At 47.2% G+C, this 11,101-nt stretch overlaps 1 pseudogene; it reads left to right on the top strand.

Annotated features, from left to right (window-relative positions):
* Positions 1 to 1,749: 1,749 nt before the first annotated feature.
* LOC145411212 (uncharacterized) lies at positions 1,750 to 10,027 on the top strand (annotated as a pseudogene).
* The last annotated feature ends 1,074 nt before the right edge of the window (positions 10,028 to 11,101 follow it).

The following is an 11,101-nucleotide window of genomic DNA, read 5'->3' as shown; positions in this document are numbered from 1 at the left end:
CATTGCCCTCTTCTTTCTTTCATTCAGCTCATGTGCGATAATCAACTTAAATTTGTTTAAAAGGTGTTGAGCATTGCATCGATACATAATCTGCATCTGGGTGATTGGGGTACTAGTGCACTCACTCGAGGGGGCTGAGACACCCGTGAAAACTGACCAGCAGTGCAGCACCAGTAGGCTGCAGACACATAAATTCTTGGTCTTGGTATCAGAGGGTGTGGTCTTGGTCTTGGTCTTGGTCTCGGAGGATCTGGTCTTGGTCTTGGTCTTGGTCTCAGAGGATCTGGTCTGGTCTTGGTCTCGAGGTGCCTGGTCTTGACTACAACACTGATATATATATATATATATATATATATATATATATATATATATATATATATATATATATATATATATATATATATATATATATATATATATATATAGGGTGATCAGAAAAATCGAACCTTCAGGAACTTGAAGGGCAAAGTGCTTATTCAGTTCCACTACTGGTGGGAACTACACCATACTTTGCAATTTTTCTTTGGCCTTCTCAAACCTATGCCTCATTTCAAGGTGAGATGCAGTGCAAGTGGTAACTCCCATCTTGATCGCAGCAGGGCATGACGTGGGGGAACTCAAGTTGTCTGTCGGATCTCTCCACTCCCTTCAGAAGGAATCAAAGACTGAGATCGCTGAAAATATCAAAAAAGAATTCCAGCCACAACCACCCTTGATTCTCCATTTTGATGAAAAGCTCCTGCTCAATATCAATGGTAGCGGCCGCAGTGATCGACTGGCGATCGTTGTTACAGGGATTGGTATGGAGAAGATCCTAGCGATCCCTAAGATCCCTGCTGGAATGGGCGAAGCAATGGGAGTGGCAGTGCTAAGGACTCTAGGTGAATGGCAGGAAGTGAAGCCTTGGACTGCAGGGCTCTGGTTTGATACTACAGCATCTAACACCGGGGTTCACATTGGAGCTTGCTTTGTCAGTGAAAGAGGACTCCCAGTCCCGCTGTTGTTCTTGGCGTGCAGGCACCACATGTGTGAACTCATAGTGGCAGGAATCTTTGACCTCTTTTTCTCTTCTTCTGGTCCTGAAATTCCTCTCTTCAGTCGATTCAAAGAGTTCTGGAACAAAATTCACACAGATTCCTTCGATCCCTATGATGATGACCTAGGTGAAAAATCTCAGTCGTGGGATTGCCAACAGAGCCGAGGACATTGAACACTTCATACTCAGCCACATGGATCGTGTGCAACCCCTTGATGACTACCTTGAACTCCTCCAGCGGTCTTAGTCTTTTCTCGGCAAGAAGCCAGCTTGGATGACCTTTCACCGTCCAGGTGCCTACCACAGAGCACGTTGGATGGCCAAAGGCCATTACTGCCTCAAGATCTTTCCTTTCAGAAATCAACTGAAGGATGCAGCTTCCTTCTCCTTCACATGGCATCAAAAGGAGGCCATCAAACGCATCTGTCTTCCTCATCACCATCTACGTGATGCACTGGTTTGAAGCCTTAAATGCTGTTGACGTTCCAATCAGTGACCACAATCTCATAAAGAAGATTGAGGAATTCAAAGACGTGGATCTCGTTGTAGCAAAGAAGGCACTGGACAAAGTCAAAAGCCACCTCTAGTACCTCAGTGAGGATCTGGCTCCACTAGCCATGTATTTTCACAAATTCTGTGCTGAGGAAAAGCAGGAAATGCTGAAAAATACGACCACAGCACCGCTGAGGAAGAAGGGTCTGCACCATTTGAACATGAAGACGATTGATAAGGCATCAGATCTGAGAATCTCTAAGTTTGTCACTCAGATGTCGAAAAACTTCATCCAGTGTTTGAAGCTGGATACTCCGACAAGCATCAATGACCTCTGGCCTGTTCCTGATGTCATGGCCCACCTCAAAGAGGTCAACGACGCTGCTGAGCATGCAGTCAAACTGGCAATGGACTACAACAGCGGCCTGATGAGGAATGAAGAAGAACGACAGCTGATCTTCCATGTTGTGCAGCACCACAGAGCCCTCTATGACTCGATCAAAAAATCCCACATGTAATAAACTCCACATATATATACATATATGGAGCAGACTCTAGCATCAGTCGAGCCGTCTCTCTCTCTCTCTCTCTCTCTCTCTCTCTCTCTCTATATATATATATATATATATATATATATATTTATAGACAGAGAGAGAGAGAGAGAGAGAGAGAGAGAGAGAGAGAGAGAGAGCAGACTCTAGCATCAGTTGAGCCGGGTAGTACCCCCAAGGTGGATGAAAGCTGATGACAGGGAGATCTGGAGCTTCTGTATCGTCAGCCCTAGGGACTAGTTCCTGACCATTACCCTTTGCTGAACTTTTTCAGTGTTTCAGGAACACCAAGTAGGCCGGCATACTCTCCAATACAAGTTACTCCAACTGTCAACATCAAACTACATGCACAGTACACACTACACTTCCTTTTCAAAATTATACCAAAAATGGTGTCTTACAGTCAAACCTTCGAGTCCCCAGAGAGGGAGGATCATAAATGCCCTCCCCCCATTTGCCACTCTCCCGGCGATGACCCAGTGAGATGCCTGAAAACACTGTCTGATTCACTTCTTCTTCATTCCTGGAACATTCGCGATCTTTTCTTTAATTTTCTCTCTGTTGAACACCACCTCTCTTTCTCTAAACCTCACCTTCTCTTCCTAACTGAGACTCACCTATCTGAGGCAACTGCTAACAAACGTTTCTCTGTATCCTCCTGCTTTCTCTGTACTCATTTCAAAGTCAAAGATGGCTGTTGTGTATGTACACGCAACAATTTATCTTGCTCTCCTGTTCCTGTACTTGATTCTTCTGAATTCTCGACTCTCTGGCTTCAGCTCTCATGCCATTCTCTAACTAAATGTATATGTGTTGTTTACTTATCGCCTAATTTTACTGACTATGAAAAATTCTTTAACCATCTTACTTCTATGATGGAAGACATCCTATCCATATCTCCTTTCTTTAAAATCTCCATTCTAGGAGATTTGAATGTTCACCACAACCTTGGCTCTCCTCTCCTTTCACTGATCCACCTGGAGAACAAGCCTACATCTTTTCTATCTTTAGTGACCTAGAGCAGCTTGTACAACACCCTACCCATATCCCTGACTGCCTAGGAGAAAGTTCCAACATACAGTACTTGACCTCTTCCTTACAACTAAGCCTTCTGCTTACACTGTCAATTTTTCCCCTCCATTTGGCTCCTCCAATCAGAACCTTATCACCGAAAGCTGTCCTATCGCTCCAATACAGCCTGTGGACCCTCCAAAGGAACGTCGATTGTGGTACTTTGGAGCTGCTGATTCCGGGGCCCTCAGGCAGTACTTCATTGATTATCCCTGGAATGATTATTGCTTCCATGCCCGAGAACCATCTGACTGTGCCATCCTTATTACAGAGGTTATTCTCTCAGCCATGGAAACATACATTCCTTTCTCATATCCTGTGACTAATTCAATGAAACCTTGGTTTAATCACGCTTGGTCTGATGCTGTCCACAACAGGGGGAAGGCCTACAAAAAGTACCAGAGACAACCCACCCCTGAATCTCATTTTTTATATCTTTCTGCACGGAATCATGTTACGTCAGTTCTTTGCTCTGCTAAAGATAATTTCATCAGTATTAAATGATCTGAACTATTCAACTTGAATCTTCCCGCTCCTTCTGCCACCTTGCCAAAAACCTGTCTAACAACTTTACCTCATCATCCTTCCTTCATCCCTTCCATTCTCATGGTTCTTTAGTTATTTCTTCTACTGATAAAGGAGATCTCTTCGCTCAGACTTTTGCCTCCAATTCCGCCCTAGACGATGGTTGTCCTGTTCCTTCATCGCTTCCCCCCTCTGACTTCCTCACGGCTGACATTAAAATTTCTTCAACTGATGTATTTCATGCCATCACTGACCTCAGTACTAACAAGGCATATGGACCTGATGGTGTCCCTCCTGTTGTTCTCAAGAACTGTGCTTTTATGCTTGCACCCTGCCTCAGTAAACTCTTTCACCGTTGTCTATCAATGTAAATCTTTCCTTCTTGCTGGAAGTTTGCTCTCATTCAGCCTGTCCCAAAGAAGGGTGACCATTCCCAACCCTCTTAACGCCCATTTGCTTTAACATCCTGTATCTCAAAAATTCTCGAGTCTGTTCTTAACAAAAAAAAAAAAAAAATGGAAGCATCTTTCTTATCACAACCTTCTTCCTGATCGTCAGTATGGGTTCCACCTGGGACGCTCCACTGGTGATCTTCTCACCTACCTTTCAGACTCCTGGTCATTCTCCTTGTGGGATGTTGGTGGACGCTTTACCATTGCACTTGACATCTCAAATGCTTTCTATCTAGTCTGGCATATATCTTTAATATCGAAACTGCCCTCTTACGGTTTTATTTGTTCTATCTGTGCCTTCATCTCTAGCTTCCTTTCTGGTCAATCTATAGCTGCTGTTGTAGACAGCCACCATTCCTCTCCTAAAATCTTTCAATAGCGGTGTTCCTCAGTGCTTTGTCCTAGCACCAACTCTCTTCAATTTCTCCATCAATGACCTTCTAAGCAGTGCATTTAACCCTGTCCACTCCTATGCTGATGACTCCACCCTTCATCATTCTGTTCTCTTCTTGCAACGTCCATCCCAGGAGTTACTACAACAAACAAGGGATGAGGCTATGGCATACCTAATGTCTGACTTGGCTCGTATTAATCTTCCACAGGAGTTCCCACTAATGTTCCAGCTCAGTCCAGCATCATCTTTAAACATACGTCAGGTTTCATTCTCTCGAGATTTATTTTGGAAAGATCTTATCTGCTTCCAAGAGATTAGGTGAGCTAAGTCGGCTCCGTGCCTTCTTTACTCCTGCACGGCTGTTGACTTTAATCCGCCCCATCCCGGCCGATTTTCCACCACTGTCCCCTCCCTCATCCCGGCATATTTTGGATTTATTTTTCTTGCTCAAACCTCCACTTTTGGTGAGAAACGATCGCAGATCACAGAGAAAGTGCTTACCTGAGATTAGGAATGGTCAAAAACATGTGAGCCACCACGTACCTGGTACCGTATTCTGTAAAGGCACTCGGCTGCTGTTCCGTTTTCTATGGTTTTGGTACAATTGGCCGCACTCCCGCGTTCCCTGAACTTCACCCATGGTCAGCGATGTGGCACCACTGTATTTGTTTGGATCTTTGGACACGTACTGCAGCAGTATGAAGTCTGGGACCTGGTAATAGGGACCTAGCACGGAGAGTGAGTAAGGAATTTTCCTCTCAGCGTCTGTGCATTATCGAACCTAGGTATCAATTGAATAGCGATAAGCATTATGATATAACTGGACCCTGTATCGTGTGTCTAGTTTGGTGAGGAGGAGCCAGAGGTGGAGGGGAGGGAGAAGAGGGGGGAGAGGTGGGCCCTCTCATTCTGGGTATCTTGGCAAAGGGTTTCGGGAAGAAGGTTCACCAGCAACTATTGTATGAATCTGGTTATATAAGAAACCAACAAATAAACCACCACAAATGTAAGAGTCACACATCACTATATTGGAATCAACTAAAAATGGAGAATAATCACATAAATATATATTTCATTACAAAATTCAGGTGGCGCACAGAAGGTGCCGACCAAGATGAGTATACTGCCACAGCATAAGTTATATATATGGTATTCCTGGTAGACATAAGAGGGAGCAGTATTATGGCACCATGCTATCACCCATGAAGTTATTGTTAGGTATGCAGACAGTGCAACTATGATGTAGGCCTACTAACGTGCTTATAAAACTACACAAGTTTTTATTTATGAATGTGTCTATATTCCGCCTAATAACATCAGGAATAGTTGGTTTTCAAATTGTCATTTTCATTGTTATTGACTAAAATAGTGTAATTTTGGTGACGGGTCAAGCCAAGTGCCCTCATGAATCAGCCTCCACCTCCCCCTCACCAGCCGAACTCCACATCACATGATAAGCCTAACGCTTAACAAACTGAGGCCTGCTGCGTTTTACGCGTCACTATGTCGCGTTCATAGCTGTACTGAGAGCCAAATAATACATACTGGTATATTATTTAGCTCTCTATACAAAGATAAAAGCATGCCGTGTGTGTGTGCCCCTAGCCATGTGAGTGTCTCTTGTCTCGCTCGTTTCCTGTAAAGTATTGGATTCCAGCTTTTACAATTCAACGTTCGACTCAGCAAGAAACAGGAGAGCCTCCCCCGTCCATTCCCTCCCCTCCCCCACTAGCCACACATCCTCCCCACCAAACTAGACACTCGAAACAGGGTCCAGTTATATTCTACTGTTTATCGCTATTTAATTGATACATAGGTTTGACAATGCACAGATGCTGAGAGGAAAATTTTGTTACTCACTGTCTGTACCAGGTCACTAATGCGAGGTCCCAGCTCTTCATACTGCTACGAGTCCAAAGATCCAAACAAATCGAGTTGTGCCAAATCACTGACTATGGGTGAAGTTCAGGGAACTCAGTAGTGCGGCCAACTGTATGTAGAGGAAATCACTCAGAATTGGTAGATATATATTAATTTGGAACAATATAACATGTAGTACAAGAATATAATGGTTTTCACACAAAAATATAGGCAAAATAAGCATTGTTCCATTGAGTGAGCATAGCAAAATCACCCAAATCGGTCACATATGATTCGCTATGACTTGTTTCAACATACATTTCATTTTCTCTACTTATCTAATACTTTTCCACTAACATTATACCATTTTCCACTTTATAGAACTGTTATCACACATTTACAGACCTTACGATTATATTTAGCATATTTTTAGCGCATATTTACACAGTGAGCGAACTCACTATGACTGTTGTTTCAATTTACATTCTCTTTTTTCAACTTGTACAATACTTTCCACTAATATTACACCCGTTTCCACTTTGTAGAACTGTTATCACATATTTACAGGCTATAGGATACCATCATATTGTTGATATATGTAGTGCTATCTGGCAACCCCAACTTGCCAGCCAGTTGTGAGAGGACCACACCACTGGCCAGTTCCTAGGCTTCCCTTGTAATGGTTGGACGTTTCTCAGTAAACTCAGCACGAAGCCTGGCATTTTCCTTTACCTCACATCCCACATGGTGCAGTGAAGGTGAACCTACCCAGGAAAGGGCATTCACAGTCTCCACTCCCTAGAGACAGCAGGGGACAAGAACACCAAGACAGTCCCCAGCCTTCACCGTAACTGAATTGGCCCTCACAGCATTGGCTGTAAACATGGTGTCCGAGGCAGCTCCCCAGGCAGCTGCCAGACCTCCGTCAGCAGCCTCGACACCAGAGAAATGCGAGAGAGAAATGTCTTCAGCAGGCTTCAGAACGTGAAAACGCTTTGTGGAAACCTGGTTGCACCTTGCAAAATGGCCAGACCAGGAAACAGTCCTTCATATACGCCTGCTGTGTGTGCCGCCCCTACAGTGTGGATTGGATTCCAGGTTAGTGTTTACATGTCCAGATGTGTGCAGGAGGCTGTAGACTGCACATTTCAGTGCCCAAGCTGTGATGGTGATCTCTCAGAGTATATGCTAGTGTGCAAGGTGATGGTTGGCCTCGGTGATCCCACTTTATGGCAAGAAGTGTTAAGGCTGTGTGATAATCTCAGTGATATAGATAGCCTAAGGGGATTTTGTGCATCATTCGAGGAGGCTTAGCATGATGCCGGGTTGGGCAGGAAAAATGTGCACGAATGAGCAGTGGCGGGAACTGACTTAACATCCCGTGACGTCATCGATGACGACAACACGCTGCCACCTGTAGTTGCCACCTCGCATCAGCCAACCACCTTACCTCAGTCAGCTGATGTGCCACCCAGACCCTTCAGCAACTGCGGCACAAGACATGGCCCTGACAGGAAGATGTGTCCAGCAAGAGGGCTCATCTGTAGGGCATGCAGGAGACAGGGACACTTCAAGAAATTGTGTAGGTCAGCTAAGCAGCTGGAGGCTGGGACAGCCATAAACAGTGTAATAGTTAATGTCACTGCTCTGTCTCCTGAGCCACTCCTGCAGGTGAGTGTGGCTCTGCAATCAGGGGGTAGGGTGCAAGCCACCATGGCTGTGGTTGACACGGAGGCACAGGTGTGTGTTGCAGGCCCTGTCCTGATGACGTCGCTAGGTCTCCGGCCTGAGCTTTTACAGCATCGGGCTGCCTTACAAGACCTGGCTAGGATCCCGCTGGCCAGCCTGGGTGTGTCACTGTGCCACATCAGCCACATGGGCCGTTCCACACTGCTGGAAGTGTACTTTGTTAAGTCTGTGGAGAGCCTGTACTTGTCATGCATCGCATGTAAGGAGCTGGGATTGGTGCACACCAGTTTTCCCCACCCACCTTCCATTGTCGCTGCCACAGAGGTGGTACAAGGTGTTAGCAATGGCCCCCTTGTGAGACTAACGTCCATCCCACTCCGGCCACTGGATGAAAACGTCCCACAGCTAGAGCAGTGACTCCTGAGGCAGTTTTCATCATCCACGTTCAACACTGACAGGTACCCATTGCCCGTGATGGAGGGCCCCCAGCATCACATCCATCTCATGGAGGGCACACAGCCCCACACCTGCCACACTCCAGCCTCGGTACCCAAGTACTGGGAGCCAGAGGTCAAACAGCAGTTCAACAAGGATGTCAGGAAAGGTGTGATCCACCCCTTCACAGCAGGAGTGGTGACAGAGTGGTGCACTCACATATAGTGGTGGCAAAGAAGTCAGGCAAGCCACACAGAACAGTCGACTTCCAGAAACTGAACGCCTACTGTCTGCGGGAAACCCATCACACTCCTGCACCCTTCGACATGGTGTCTGCTATCTCCCCGAGCTCATACAAGATAGTAGCAGACACACACTGAAGGTTCCACCAAGTTGAGCTCAATGAAGAAAGCAGGCACCTGACGACCTATATAACGCCTTGGGGATGGTACCAGTACTGCCGGACACCAATAGGGCACTGCTCAGCCACTGATGCATACATGAAGAGATTCAATGATACTGTCTGTGACTTTCCACACAAGCACAAGTGTGTGGACGACACACTTCTATATGATGCCAGCATTGAGGAAGCTTTCTGGCACACATATAACTTTCTGGAGTTGTGCACTAGGAAGGGAATTACCCTCAAGCCAGAGAAGTTCCAATTCTGCCAAAGGGAGGTGGAATTAGTGGGCTTCCACCTGGACTGGGACGAATACAGGCCTACTGAGGACCGGCTGGCAGCTATCAGGGAATTCACCGTGCCTGCACAGTCCTCGTTCATGGACGTGAGATCCTGGTACGGCTTCATGAACCAGTTGGCACCCTTCCTCGCCACAGTCCCTGTCATGGAGCCCTTTAGAGACCTCCTTAAGAAGCCTCCAGGGAACAAGGTATACTGGGATGAGCAACTCCAACAGAAGCTCCACCAAGCTAAGGACACCATCTGCCAGCTGGCTAAGGATGGGCTGGCATACTATGACCAGACCAGACCCACAGCCATCATCACTGACTGGAGTAAGGAAGGGATCGGTTTTGCATTCCTCCAGCAGTACTGCTCCTGTGTGTCTGCTGAGGCACCATTCTGCTGCAGGGGAGGTTGGCGCCTGGCCCTCTGCGGCAGCCATCACCTGACCACAGTGGAAGCAGGGTACATGCTGATCGAAGGGGAGGCCCTGGTGGTGGCCTGGTGCCTGCGCAAGGCCAGGCTATTCCTGCTGGGCTGCCCCAACCTCATCCTGGTGACGAACCACTGTCCTCTAGTGAGGCTGCTAGGTGACGGGGCTCTCATGGATATTGCAAACCCACAACCCTTCTGAATGAAGAAGAAGACGCTGCAGTACAAGTTTACCATCCGCTTTCTGCCAGGAAAGAGAAATTGTGGGCCGACTTCCTGTCCAGGTACCCATCAATGAAGACTGTGCCAGACATAGTGTATGAGGAACAGGATGAGGACCTGGTGAGTGACATGGCGGTGGCCATGGTGGCAGCTCTGGACCTGGGTGAACGCCTCAACCTTTAATGCAGACATGGTCCTGCAGGCCTCGCAGGAAGACCCGGTGTATCAACTGCTGGTGGCTAAAGTGCTGGCAGGGAACTGGTACTCTCAGAGGTCTCAGGAGATCACCTGCCTACGACCATACTACAATGTCAGGGACAGACTAGGTGTGTCAAGAGGCCTGGTCATGTATGCATTTGACCAAAACCACATGCGCCTGGTGATCACCAAAGGCCTGCACCAGCAGGCGGCAGCCAACCTGCACACGGGCCACAAAGGAATTGATTCTATGCTCAGGAGGGCAAGACAGACAGTGTACTGGCCAGCATCGAAGGTGATCTGCACCACCACCGGTCCTCCTGCAGCACATGCAACACACATGCACTGTCCCAACCACTGGAACCCCTGCTGCTTACCCCACTGTTGCAGTACCCCTTCCAGCAGACAGTGGTGGACATCTTCCAAAGGCAAGGACACTGCTACCTGATCTATACAGACAGACTGACCTGGTGGCTCGAAGTGATGCACCTTGCCAACGGCAAGGTCTCGGAGATGATGAAAGACCAGTTGTGACATCACTTCGCCCAGTGGGGTGCTCTGAAACAGATCTCGATTGATGGGGGCACCAACTTAGTCAGTGGAGAAATATCAACATTCTTCAAAAAGTGGGGTTTGGGAGTGCGCCTGTCATCAGCTCACTACCCGCAGATGAATGGCAGGGCAGAGGCAGCGGTCAAGTCAGTGAAGAGAATACTCCGCAACAACACAGGGGTGGATGGGAGCCTAGACAATGACAGGACGTTGCTTGACCTGCTACAGTATATCAACACACCACTTCGGGACATCAACAAGTCCCCTGCACAGCTATTAACAGGGAGCCAGCTGCGTGATGTTGTGCCAGCTGTTAAGCAGAGCTTCAGGGTCGACAGCTTTTGGGGCCGGACACTAAGTCAGCAAGAACGTCAGATGGCCTGCCAAAATGATGACCTGTGTGCTGGACATGCCTGCTGCCCACGCCATCAGCTCACCCCAGGCAGCAGCATTCTGGTGCAGGACCATCTAGCATGGCATGGAATAGGTTGGGAGTTGTGGTGGAGG

The sequence above is a fragment of the Coenobita brevimanus genome, chromosome 88, assembly GCF_032717465.1.
Source record: "Coenobita brevimanus isolate Jiangsu-jjx chromosome 88, ASM3271746v2, whole genome shotgun sequence".
NCBI lineage: Eukaryota > Metazoa > Arthropoda > Malacostraca > Decapoda > Coenobitidae > Coenobita > Coenobita brevimanus.
Note: the sequence above shows the minus strand (reverse complement) of the source record. Positions and strands in the feature narration are given on the sequence as shown.